This window comes from Giraffa tippelskirchi, chromosome 11 (genome assembly GCF_054371585.1).
Source record: "Giraffa tippelskirchi isolate mGirTip1 chromosome 11, T2T-mGirTip1v1.2.pri, whole genome shotgun sequence".
Lineage (NCBI taxonomy): Eukaryota > Metazoa > Chordata > Mammalia > Artiodactyla > Giraffidae > Giraffa > Giraffa tippelskirchi.
The window spans coordinates 149,918,673-149,929,955 of NC_137285.1; positions in this window are offsets into that span (position 1 = coordinate 149,918,673).

Below are 11,283 nucleotides of genomic sequence, written 5' to 3' on the forward strand. Positions count from 1 at the left end.
CTTTATGAATTTATGTAGAGACGATATGATGGGAATACAAACAGCTAACGCTGAGATATGAGAAGAATAAATAAAGGGTGTGAAAAATGGAAGGATGGACCTGAGGTCTTCCCTGATCACAGAAAATGATTTTTCCCCTCATATTTTTCACAGCTGTTTATTTACGCTTCTCTTCTGATAGTTCAGGGCTAGTTCTTTGTAGGAAAATGAGGTTCGGGGATTAAATGATTTGCTACACAGCTAGTATGGTGCAAAATAGGGAATCTTAACACTTAGTTTTACTGGAATGTTTGCTAGCATCTCCCAAAAGTTGGTTTTCAGGCTTTCCTCAGGCCTTTGTTAAACATGTAAATATCCGGTTTCTACTTATTAAGAAACTCTAAAGATGGGGTTCAGGAATTCCTGTCATGAACTAGCCCTACCAGTGATTCTAATACCTAATCAAGTCTGGGAATCTGTGCTCTGTGAGCACTTTGAAAGTTTAAAAAGTAGAGTATAGGCACAAGGCATTGTTTCTGGATTATCCAGGCCAGTATCCACTGAGATTTATAATTTTCCTATCTGTATAAAAATTATCTAACACCTCAGTTTTTAATTTCTTATTTTAAACTCCAGAGATGGAGATAACAAGTCTGTACCCCAGGCCCAGGCCCAGGTGTTGACTGAACACAACATGCATGGCACACATAACGTGTGTGTGTGTGTGTGTGTGTGTGTGTGTGTACGCTCTCATTTAAATAAAAATATTGGATTTTTGCTTATCAGATTCTAATCAGGATATCATAATGTAATAAATAACCATGGAGTCTCTTCACTTCAGGAAGCCCACAGAACCTTCTCAAGGGGCTAGTTAATATTAGCTTTTTTTTTTTCTTAAATAAACCAATTTAGCTTCCAAATGGTGTAGAGCATTTCTAAAAGGGCAATGGTACCAGTTTTTTCCACAACAAAAACAACATACTGGCAACTTCCCTGGTGATCCAATAGTTAAGAATCCACCTGCCGATGCAGGTGACACAGGTTTGATCCCTGGCCTGGGAGAATCCCACACGCCGCAGAGCAGCTGAACCCGTTCACCACAAGTATCGAGTCTGTGCTCTGCAACGAGAGAACCACTGCAGCGAGAAGCCTGTGCACGCAACCAGGAGCAGCCCCTGCTTCCCGCAAGCAGAGAAAGCCCGTGTGCAGCAACGAAGACCCAGCGCAGCCAAAACGAGTACATTAAAGACACGATGTGCTCTAACACAGTATTAATAATGAACATACTGGAGTGATCTGCTGTTTACCAAGGGCTCTCATGTACGCAGAGGTTACCGTATTAGAGACTTTTTTTTTGTAGATGATGGTGGAATAGGCTCAGAGAGGTCTTCCTTCACCGCACAGTGTCTACTGAGCATCCACCTTACTGCCATGAGAAGCATGAGAGCGTCTAGACATATTCCAGAGCTTTCCAGCTAAATTAGAGTCAGCCAGACTCCTGAGGAGTTACTAGAGTTTTACAAGGGAGTTATTTCCAGCATTTCTCATGGAGTGAGTCAACAGGCACGAAGAATGGATCAACTCCTAACTGTCTGACCAAGAAGAGGGAACAGTGACAACTGCTGTTCTTGCTTTTGTCTTGGAATTTATAGACAAGATCCATGGCGTTTCTGTGAATGGTTTCACCATAATAAATGAATCCCTACTGTGGCTTAGTCAAGTTATTGATGAGTCTGTTATTATAGACCATGCTGTAATAAACATCCTTATTCATACCATTTTGGTACTGTTCTGGTATTTCTATTGGGCAAATTCCAAAGAACAATCACTGGACCAAAGGCATGTTCATTTAAAATAATTTTGCCTCATAAAATTGCATAAAACTAGCCTTCACCACAGAGAAGGCAATGGCACCCCACTCCAGTATTCTTGCCTGGAAAATCCCATGGACGGAGAAGCCTGGTAAGCTGCAGTCCATGGGGTCGCGAAGAGTCGGACACGACTGAGCGACTTCACTTTCCCTTTTCACTTTCATGCATTGGAGAAGGCAATGGCAACCCACTCCAGTGTTCTTGCCTGGAGAATCCCAGGGACGGCAGAGCCTGGTGGGCTGCCGTCTATGGGGTCGCACAGAGTCGGACACGACTGAAGCGACTTAGCAGCAGCAGCAGCAGCCTTCACCAACAACAGTATATGAGCACGTCTGTTTATATACACCCTTTCTGAGAAAGGATATGAAAGTTCTTTTAGAGCTTTTCCAATATGACAGGTGAAAAACCACATCCAATGTTATGTTTATAACAGGACTTTAACACAGAATTGCCTCTGACTCAGTTTGGCCTGAGGCCCCAAGGTATGTGATAATTCCTGTAACTCAGATTGAGGAGTTGAGCTTCCTAGGCTGGACTTATTAATATAAAGGAGCGGATAGGGATCGGCTTTGCTGTTCTTAGCTACTCTCCTCTAGTCTGTAGTTCGTTCCTCAGTCGTGTCCAGCTCTTTGGGACCCCATCGACTGGAGCCCGCCAGGCTCCTCTGTCCATGGGATTCTCCAGGCAAGAATACTGGAGTGGGGTGCCATTTTCTTCTCCAGGGGATCTCCCTGACCCAGGGATCGACCCCAGGTCTCTCGCCTTGCAGGCAGAGTCTTTGCCATCTGAGCCACCAGGGAAGCCCCAGTCTGTAAGAAGCCCTGGAAAAATCAAAACAGGAAGAGGACACTGGCGGTGACAAGAAGAGTTTCTCTGGACAGAGCTGGTCAGGGAGGAAGTGCTCCGTGGGGCTCAGTGAGAGACATTTCAAGATCATCCCGCTGACACAGAGCTGAGGAAGCCTATGTTCGGAGGCTGACCAAAGCAGCCTGCGGCTTCAGGGTAGGAGGGAGGAGCCGCGTTTGCACTGACGTCAAGTCAAAGCGTGACTATGCTGCTGACCGGAAGTGGGGCCCGTGCAGTGGGCAGGTTTACAGGTTTCTTGTGTCCTGGCCGGCAGGACCCCTTGGAGAGGTGAGGAGAAAGAAGCCAGAGGGGTGGTAACGGTGGGTGGCCAGGGCCTGCGAGAAGAGTTACAGGCAACAGTCAGCTGTTCAGCAGAGGTGAATTTGCCCTCATCAAGGCACTGAGATGTCCTCCGCAGTTAGTGTGGGGGTGTCCTCTGCAGACCCCATGAAGCACCATAGGGAGAAAGAGTATACTTTAAAGTGTACCCAGGGGACTTCCCCGGTGGCCCACTGGTTAAGAGTTTGCCTTCCAGTGCCGAGGGTGTGGGTTTGATCACTGGTGGGGACTGGAGATTCCACATGCCTCAGGGGCCAAAAAACCAAAACATAACATGCAGGTAACATTGTAACGAATTCAATAAAGACTTTGAAAATGATCCACATTAAAAAAAATCTTGAAACAACTATCTCCGGACCCAGCGGAATGCTGCAACAAAGTATCCCAGACTGCCTGCAGAAACAATAGGAGGGTGCTGCCGGCAGTTTCTGGGGCCCAAGTGTGAGGTCAAGACGTCGCGGCATCGGTTTCTCCTGAGTTGTGGGAAAGGGTCTGCTCTCAGCGTCTCCGCTGGGCGGGTAGATGGCCGCCCTCTCCCTGTGTCTCTTCAGGTCGTTTTCCCTCTCCATTGATCTGTCATGTGTCCAAATCCCCACCTTTTATAAGGACACTAATCTTATTAGATTAGGGCACACCTTGGTTACCTCACTTTAACTTGATTTCCTCTGTGAAGATCCTCGCTCCAAATAAGGCATTTTTAGGTATTGCTGGTTAGGACTCCAACTTACCTCTTCTCGAGGGAGAGGAGGGTACAGGTCAACTCCTAGCAGGTGCCATGACTGTAAGCTGTCCCAAAAGGGTCAGAGGTGAAGGGTCAGGGGCAGGAAAGGTCTTAAGTGTTGGTAAATGTGCAGAAATGAGAGCCAAAGACCCCTCCCCTTGCCTCCATTTTTGTTTTCACTGCTCTCTCTGGCTGAAACTGGAAGAGGAAGGCAGGTTTACTTGTAAATGCAATTCCAAGTTTCAATTATTACACAGTTTGGGACACTTTAGTTGCTGAAGTCAATGTTTTCTGTGGCTGGAAGTGCCAATGCAACTTTTTTATTTTTTTTAATCAAGGAGTGAGGAGAAAATGCAACAAAACAGCCTTCCAGAGTTAGTCTGGATAAGCGGTAGCAGGGCAAGCTCTAGCTGATCTCCGATAGCACCTCTGAGCTCTGCTAGTGACATTACTTGCATCCTGGTTACACACTTTGCATATTATTTTTGGCTGCACCCTGCTGCATTCGGGGGTTCCCTGACCAGGGACTGAACCTGGGCCCCCTGCCTTGGGAGCACAGTCTTAAACACTCAACCACCAGGGAAGTCCCTAGTTTGCAATTTTAAAAAATTACTAGAGATGATGAACTTTTCTTATCTTTTTGGTTTCATATCTTTTTGTCTGTTTTTCTGTATGTGTGACTTGCTTTCTTGTGTGTTTTGATTTTCAATCACACTGTTCATTTTTTTTTCTTTCAGATTCAAAGCTGCTTGTTGTGTATATTAGCTCCTGTTCAGTTGTATGTGTTTTGATATTTTTCATCTTTCAGTACGTCCTTTAATTTTTTTGAGGCATGATGATTATAATTTTTTAAGCAGTAAAATCTAACAGTAATTTTAAGAGTTTTTGAGACTGATCATATGATTATAAGGGACAGAGGTAAGGCTCTAACATAATTCTTTTCCAAGTTGAAAATCCTCATTTGATATGTGACTTCATAATGTACTAAATTCCCACATTTTAATTTTTTTGAGTTCCTTCTGACATTTCACTCCACTCTCATAGACTCTCTGTTCTGAAACCAGTGCCACTCTGTTTTGATTATTGTTACTTTATTACACATTTTTATATACACCTGGTCAAGTTCTTCACTTTTGCACTTTACTCTGCAAAAAAATATTATGGCACATTTTGCATGCTGGGTCTTCAAGATGAAATTTAAAACTGTTCTTTTCTCTTTTTTTCATTTCACGTTTGGTTTATTCCTCCAGGTATATTGTTCAGTTCAGTTCAGTTCAGTTCAGTCGCTCAGTCGTGTCCGACTCTTTGTGACCCCATGAATTGCAGCATGCCAGGCCTCCCTGTCCATCACCAACTCCCGGAGTCTACCCAAACCCATGTCCATCGAGTCAGTGATGCCATCCAACCATCTCATCCTCTGTTGTCCCCTTCTCCTCCTGCCCCCAATCCTACCCAGCATTAGGGTCTTTTCCAATGAATTACCTCTTCGCATGAGGTGGCCAAAGTATTGGAGTTTCAGCTTCAACATCAGTCCTTCCAATGAACACCCAGGATTGATCTCCTTTAGGATGGATTGATTGGATCTCCTTGAAGTCCAAGGGACTCTCAAGAGTCTTCTCCAACACCACAGTTCAAAAGCATCAATTCTGTGGCACTCAGCTTTCTTCTGGAGAAGGCAATGGCACCCCACTCCAGTACTCTTGCCTGGAAAGTCCCATGGATGGAGGAGCCTGGTGGGCTTCAGTCCATGGGGTCGCACAGAGTCGGACACGACTGAAGCGACTTAGCAGCAGCAGCAGCAGCAGCAGCAGCTTTCTTCACTGTCCAACTCTCACATCCATACATGACCACTGGAAAAACAATAGCCTGGACTAGACGGACTTTCGTTGGCAAAGTAATGTCTCTGCTTTTAAATATGCTATCTAGGTTGGCCATAACCTTCCTTCCAAGGAGTAAGCGTCTTTTAATTTCATGGCTGCAATCACCATCAGCAGTGATTTTGGAGCCCAAAAAAATAAAGTCTGACACTGTTTCCCCATCTATTTCCCATGAAGTGATGGGACCAGATGCCATGATCTTAGTTTTCTGAATGTTGAGCTTTAAGCCAACTTTTTCACTCTCCTCTTTCCCTTTCCTCAAGAGGCTCTTTAGTTCTTCTTCACTTTCTGCCATAAGGGTGGTGTCATCTGCATATCTGAGGTTATTGATATTTCTCCCAGCAATCTTGATTCCAGCTTGTGCTTCCTCCAGCCCAGCGTTTCTCATGATGTACTCTGCATATAAGTTAAATAAGCAGGGTGACAATATACAGCCTTGACGTACTCCTTTTCCTATTTGGAACCAGTCTGTTGTTCCATGTCCAGTTCTAACTGTTTCTTCTTGACCTGCATACAGGTTTCTCAAGAGACAGGTCAGATGGTCTGGTATTCCCATCTCTTTCAGAATTTTCCACAGTTTATTGTGATCCACACAGTCAAAGGCTTTGGCATAGTCAATAAAGCTGAAATAGATGTTTTTCTGGAACTCTCTTGCTTTTTCGATGATCCAGAGGATATTGGCAATTTGTTCTCTGGTTCCTCCGCCTTTTCTAAAACCAGCTTGAACATCTGGAAGTTCACGGTTCACGTATTGCTGAAGCCTGGCTTGGAGAATTTTGAGCATTACCTTACTAGCATGTGAGATGAGTGCAATTGTGCAGTAGTTTGAGCATTCTTTGGCATTGCCTTTCTTTGGGACTGGAACCAAAACTGACCTTTTCCAGTCCTGTGGCCACTGCTGAGTTTTCCAAATTTGCTGGCATATTGAGTGCAGCACTTTCACAGCATCATCTTTCAGGATTTGAAATAGCTCAACTGGAATTCCATCACCTCCACTAGCTTTGTTCGTAGTGATGCTGCCTAAGGCCCACTTGACTTCACATTCCAGGATGTCTGGCTCTAGGTGAGTGATCACACCATCGTGATTATCTGGGTCATGAAGATCTTTTTTGTACAGTTCTTCTGTGTATTCTTGCCACCTCTTCTTAATATCTTCTGCTTCTGTTAGGTCCATACCATTTCTGTCCTTTATCAAGCCTATCTTTGCATGAAATGTTCCCTTGGTATCTCTAATTTTCTTGAAGGGATCTCTAGTCTTTCCCAATATGTTGTTTTCCTCTATTTCCTTGCACTGATCGCTGAGGAAGGCTTTCTTATCTCTCCTTGCTATTCTTTGGAACTCTGCATTCAGATGGGAATATCTTTCCTTTTCTCCTTTGCTTTTCACTTCTCTTCTCTTTCCAGCTATCTGTAAGGCCTCCTCAGACAGCCATTTTGTTTTTTGCATTTCTTGTCCATGGGGATTGTCTTGATCCCTGTCTGCTGTACAATGTCACGAACCTCCATCCATAGTTCATCAGGCACTCTGTCTATCAGATCTAGTCCCTTAAATTTGTCACTTCTACTGTATAATCATAAGGGATTTGATCTAGGTCATACCTGAATGGACTAGTGGTTTTCCCTACTTTCTTCAATTTAAGTCTGAATTTGGCAATAAGGAGTTCATGATCTGAGTCACAGTCAGCTCCTGGTCTTGTTTTTGCTGACTGTATAGAGCTTCTCCATCTTTGGCTGCAAAGAATATAATCAATCTGATTTCGGTGTTGACCATCTGGTGATGTCCACGTGTAGAGTCTTCTCTTGTGTTGTTGGAAGAGGGTGTTTGCTATGACTAGTGCGTTCTCTTGGCAAAACTCTATTAGCCTTTGCCCTGCTTCATTCTGTACTCCAAGGCCAAACTTGCCTGTTATGCCAGGTGTTTCTTGACTTCCTACTTTTGCATCCCAGTCCCCTATAATGAAAAGGACATCTTTTTTGGGTGTTAGTTCTAGAAGGTCTTGTAGGTCTTCATAGAACTGTTCCAGTTCAGCTTCTTCAGCGTTACTGGTCGGGGCATAGACTTGGATTACCGTGATATTGAATGGTTTGCCTTGGAAACGAACAGAGATCATTCTGTCATTTTTGAGATTGCATCCAAGTACTGCCTTTTGGACTCTTTTGTTGACCATGATGGCTACTCCATTTCTTCTAAGGGATTCTTGCCCACAGTAGTAGTTATAATGGTCACCTGAGTTAAATTCACCCATTCCAGTCCATCTTAGTTCGCTGATTCCTAGAATGTCGACGTTCACTCTTGCCATCTCCTGTTTGACCACTTCCAATTTGCCTTGATTCATGGACCTAACATTGTTACATTGTTAACATAATATTGTTAGGTCCTTTGAAAACATGAGAGGGTAGGCTTTTTATTTCATTTATTTTTCTTTTTTAAAAAAAGTTTATTTTTAATTGGAGGGTAATTGCTTTACAGTGTTGCTCTGGCTGGAGATGCCAATACTACATTGAACGAAAGGGACAAGAATGGGCATCCTTGTCTGGTTCCGGGGCTTGGAGGAGATGCTTTCAGCTTTTCATGGTTGAGTAAGATGTTGGTTGTAGGACTGTCATATATAGCCTTCATCATATTGGGGAATATTCCCTCTATATCCACTGTGTTGATTCCATATTACTTTTAAATGGGGGATAGTATTTGCTGGTAATCTTCCTTCCTCTTTCCCTCGAATTTTCACAGAAGTAGTTGGGCACAACTGACCACTTCCTGACTACTTTTGAGCTGTGCTGATGGAGAAGACTCCTGAGAGGCTTGGTCTGCAAGAAGATCCAACCAGTCCATCCTAAAGGAGATCAGTCCTGAATATTAATTGGAAGGACTGATGCTGAAGCTGAAACTCCAATACTTTGGCCACCTGATGCTAAGAACTGACTCCCTGGAAAAGTCCCTGATGCTGAGAAAGATTGAAGGCGGGAGGAGAAGGGGACGACACAGGATGAGATGGTTGGATGACATCACCGACTCAATGGACATGAGTTTGAGTAAACTCCGGGAGTTGGTGATGGACAAGGAGGCCTGGCGTGCTGCAGTCCATGGGGTGGCAAAGAGTCAGACACGACTGAGTGACTGAACTGAACTGAACTGACCGCTTCCTGTGTGAAGCAAGCTTAGCCTTTACCAGCCACAACCACTAGAGGTCACAAAAGCGCTTATTATAGTCACTGAAACACCGGAATGCAGTCTGGAGCATTAGCGGTTATGCAAAAATAAACCCATACAGATTACATTTAATTAAGGTACTTCCTCAAAGCGGAATTGCGATTCCTCATAGCAGACCCATCGTCAACCTCACTCCCCTGTCCCTACCCCTGCCAACACAGATGAACACAGCTAATGACTAGTGTGCTGAGTAACATCAGTCCTGTCGATTCTGTGCGACCCCACGGACTGTCCCCCGCCAGGCTCCTCCGTCCATGGGATTCTCCAGGCAAGAACACTGGAGTGGGTTCCCGTGCCCTCCTCCAGGGGGTCTTCCCCACCCAGGGATCGAAACCGCATCTCTTATGTCTCCTGCATTGGCAGGCGGGTTGTTTACCACTAGTGCCATGTGGGAAACCCAGTCAATTCCTAGGCGGGTATTAAAATGAGATTTTCATGCATGGAATCAGCCTAGGATTCCCGCTCTTTGTCGTCCACACCCCTCTTTTTTCTTTAGTGTCTATCATTAGAGCAAATGTTGGGTGCGGGACTCACACACACACACAAACACTTTCCTTCGTGTGTGCGTGCAATTGTTACCAAATTTATTGTTAAACGAGAAAAAGTCGTAATTTTTTGGCTATGCCGTGCAGCGCGTGGTATGTTACTAATAGTTCTTTGGCTGGGATTGAACCTGTGCTCCCTGCATTGGCAGTGTGCAGCCTTCACCGCTGAACTGCCAGGGAAGCCCCCAAGTCACCTTTGTTTAAAATTTCCCTCCATTTTTCACTGCTTAATTATTATGTGTTCAATGGAGAAAACTTAGAAAACAGACACAAACAGGCAAAACCTGATCACTAATGGTTCTGTCATGCAGAGGTTCCCACTGTCACAGCCTGGGGTGGGTGACACTGTGATGCTGGGTAGTCTCGTTTCTTCACTTGGCTGTGCATGGATTTCTTTTCACGTCATCAAGTATTTATCTCTAACATGAATTTTAGTGACTTAGAATCCCATTGTACAGACCCACCGGGCTTTGCCTGTTTTGCTCTCCTGTTGGACACACAGACGGCTTCCAGTCTCGCCATGCTACAAGTGCTATGATACGTCACGTGTGTGCATTCAGTTGTATCTGACTCTTTGCGACCCCACAGTCTGCCAGGCTTCTCTGTCCATGGAATTTTCTAAGCAAGAACACTGGAGTGGGTTGCTGTTTCCTACTCCAGGGGATCGTCCCAACCGAGGGATCGAACTCGTAAAAACTCTCAAATTAAGTGTAGAAGAAATGTGCATGCGCGTTAGGCCGTGTCAGTCATGTCCAACTCTTTGCGACCCCACGGACTGTGGCCCACCAAGCTCCTCTGTCATGGGGTTCTCCAGGCAAGAATACTGGAGTGGGTTGCCATTCCCTTCTCCAGGGGATCTACCTGGCCCAGGGATGGAACCCACGTCTCTTACATCTCCGGCATTGGCAGGAGGGTTCTTTACCACCAGCACTACCTGGGAAGCGCATTATTCAGGACTCCCTGAGGGGTCCTTCCATGACTGTGACAGTCCCCGCCTTTGGCTGGGATCCTGAGACTTACCTTACAGCTATGATGGGGTGGGGACCCGGGCCTGTGGGCCATGCTTCTCTCCTGGGGCCAGACTGTCACCAGAGGGCAGGTTCTTGCTCTCAGATGCCAGGAGGGGTGGCCTGTGATGGGGCAGTTAGGTCTGTCCACATCTGGGTTCAGTTTTAGGAAGTGTATTGAGGCTGCACATCTAAGGCTTATCCTCTAATTGTCGCAGCTGACTTTTTTAAAATTATTTTTAAATTGAAGCATAACTGCTTTCCAGAATTGTGTTGGTTTCTGCCGAACATCAAGATGAATCAGCCACAGGAGTACACCTGTCTCCTTCCTCTTGAACCTCCCTCCCAACTCTCTCCACATCCCACCCCCTAGGCTGTCACAGAGCCGGGTGTGAGTTCCCTGAGTCATACCCAGCTGACGTTTTGACTCTTATATATCTGTGTCCTCTTATGCTTTTCCCCTTCCTATAAAATTTCAGAATTGGGACTTTTTTGGGTCAAAGTTGAGTATATCTTAGGTCTTTCGATACAGATTTTCAGTTTTCTCTAGAAAGTTTGTACCAATATTGACTTCAACAAGCAGAGTTTAGAGTTTGATTGTCTTAAATTTTCCTCCCAAAGATCTGTAACTACTCCAGTGTCCTGGCCTGGAGAATTCCATGGACTGTATAGCCCATGGGGTCACAAAGAGTTGGACATGACTGAGTGACTTTCACTTTCACTTTTCATGTGTGTGTGTGTATATACACATGTATATATGTGTGTGTGTGTGTGTACATATGTAGGATAGGGTGAGGTTATAGATACATACCTATATTTTACATCCAAAATATTATGTATTATTTGTGGAGCACAGTTACAGACTTATCTCTACCTTTAATATATAA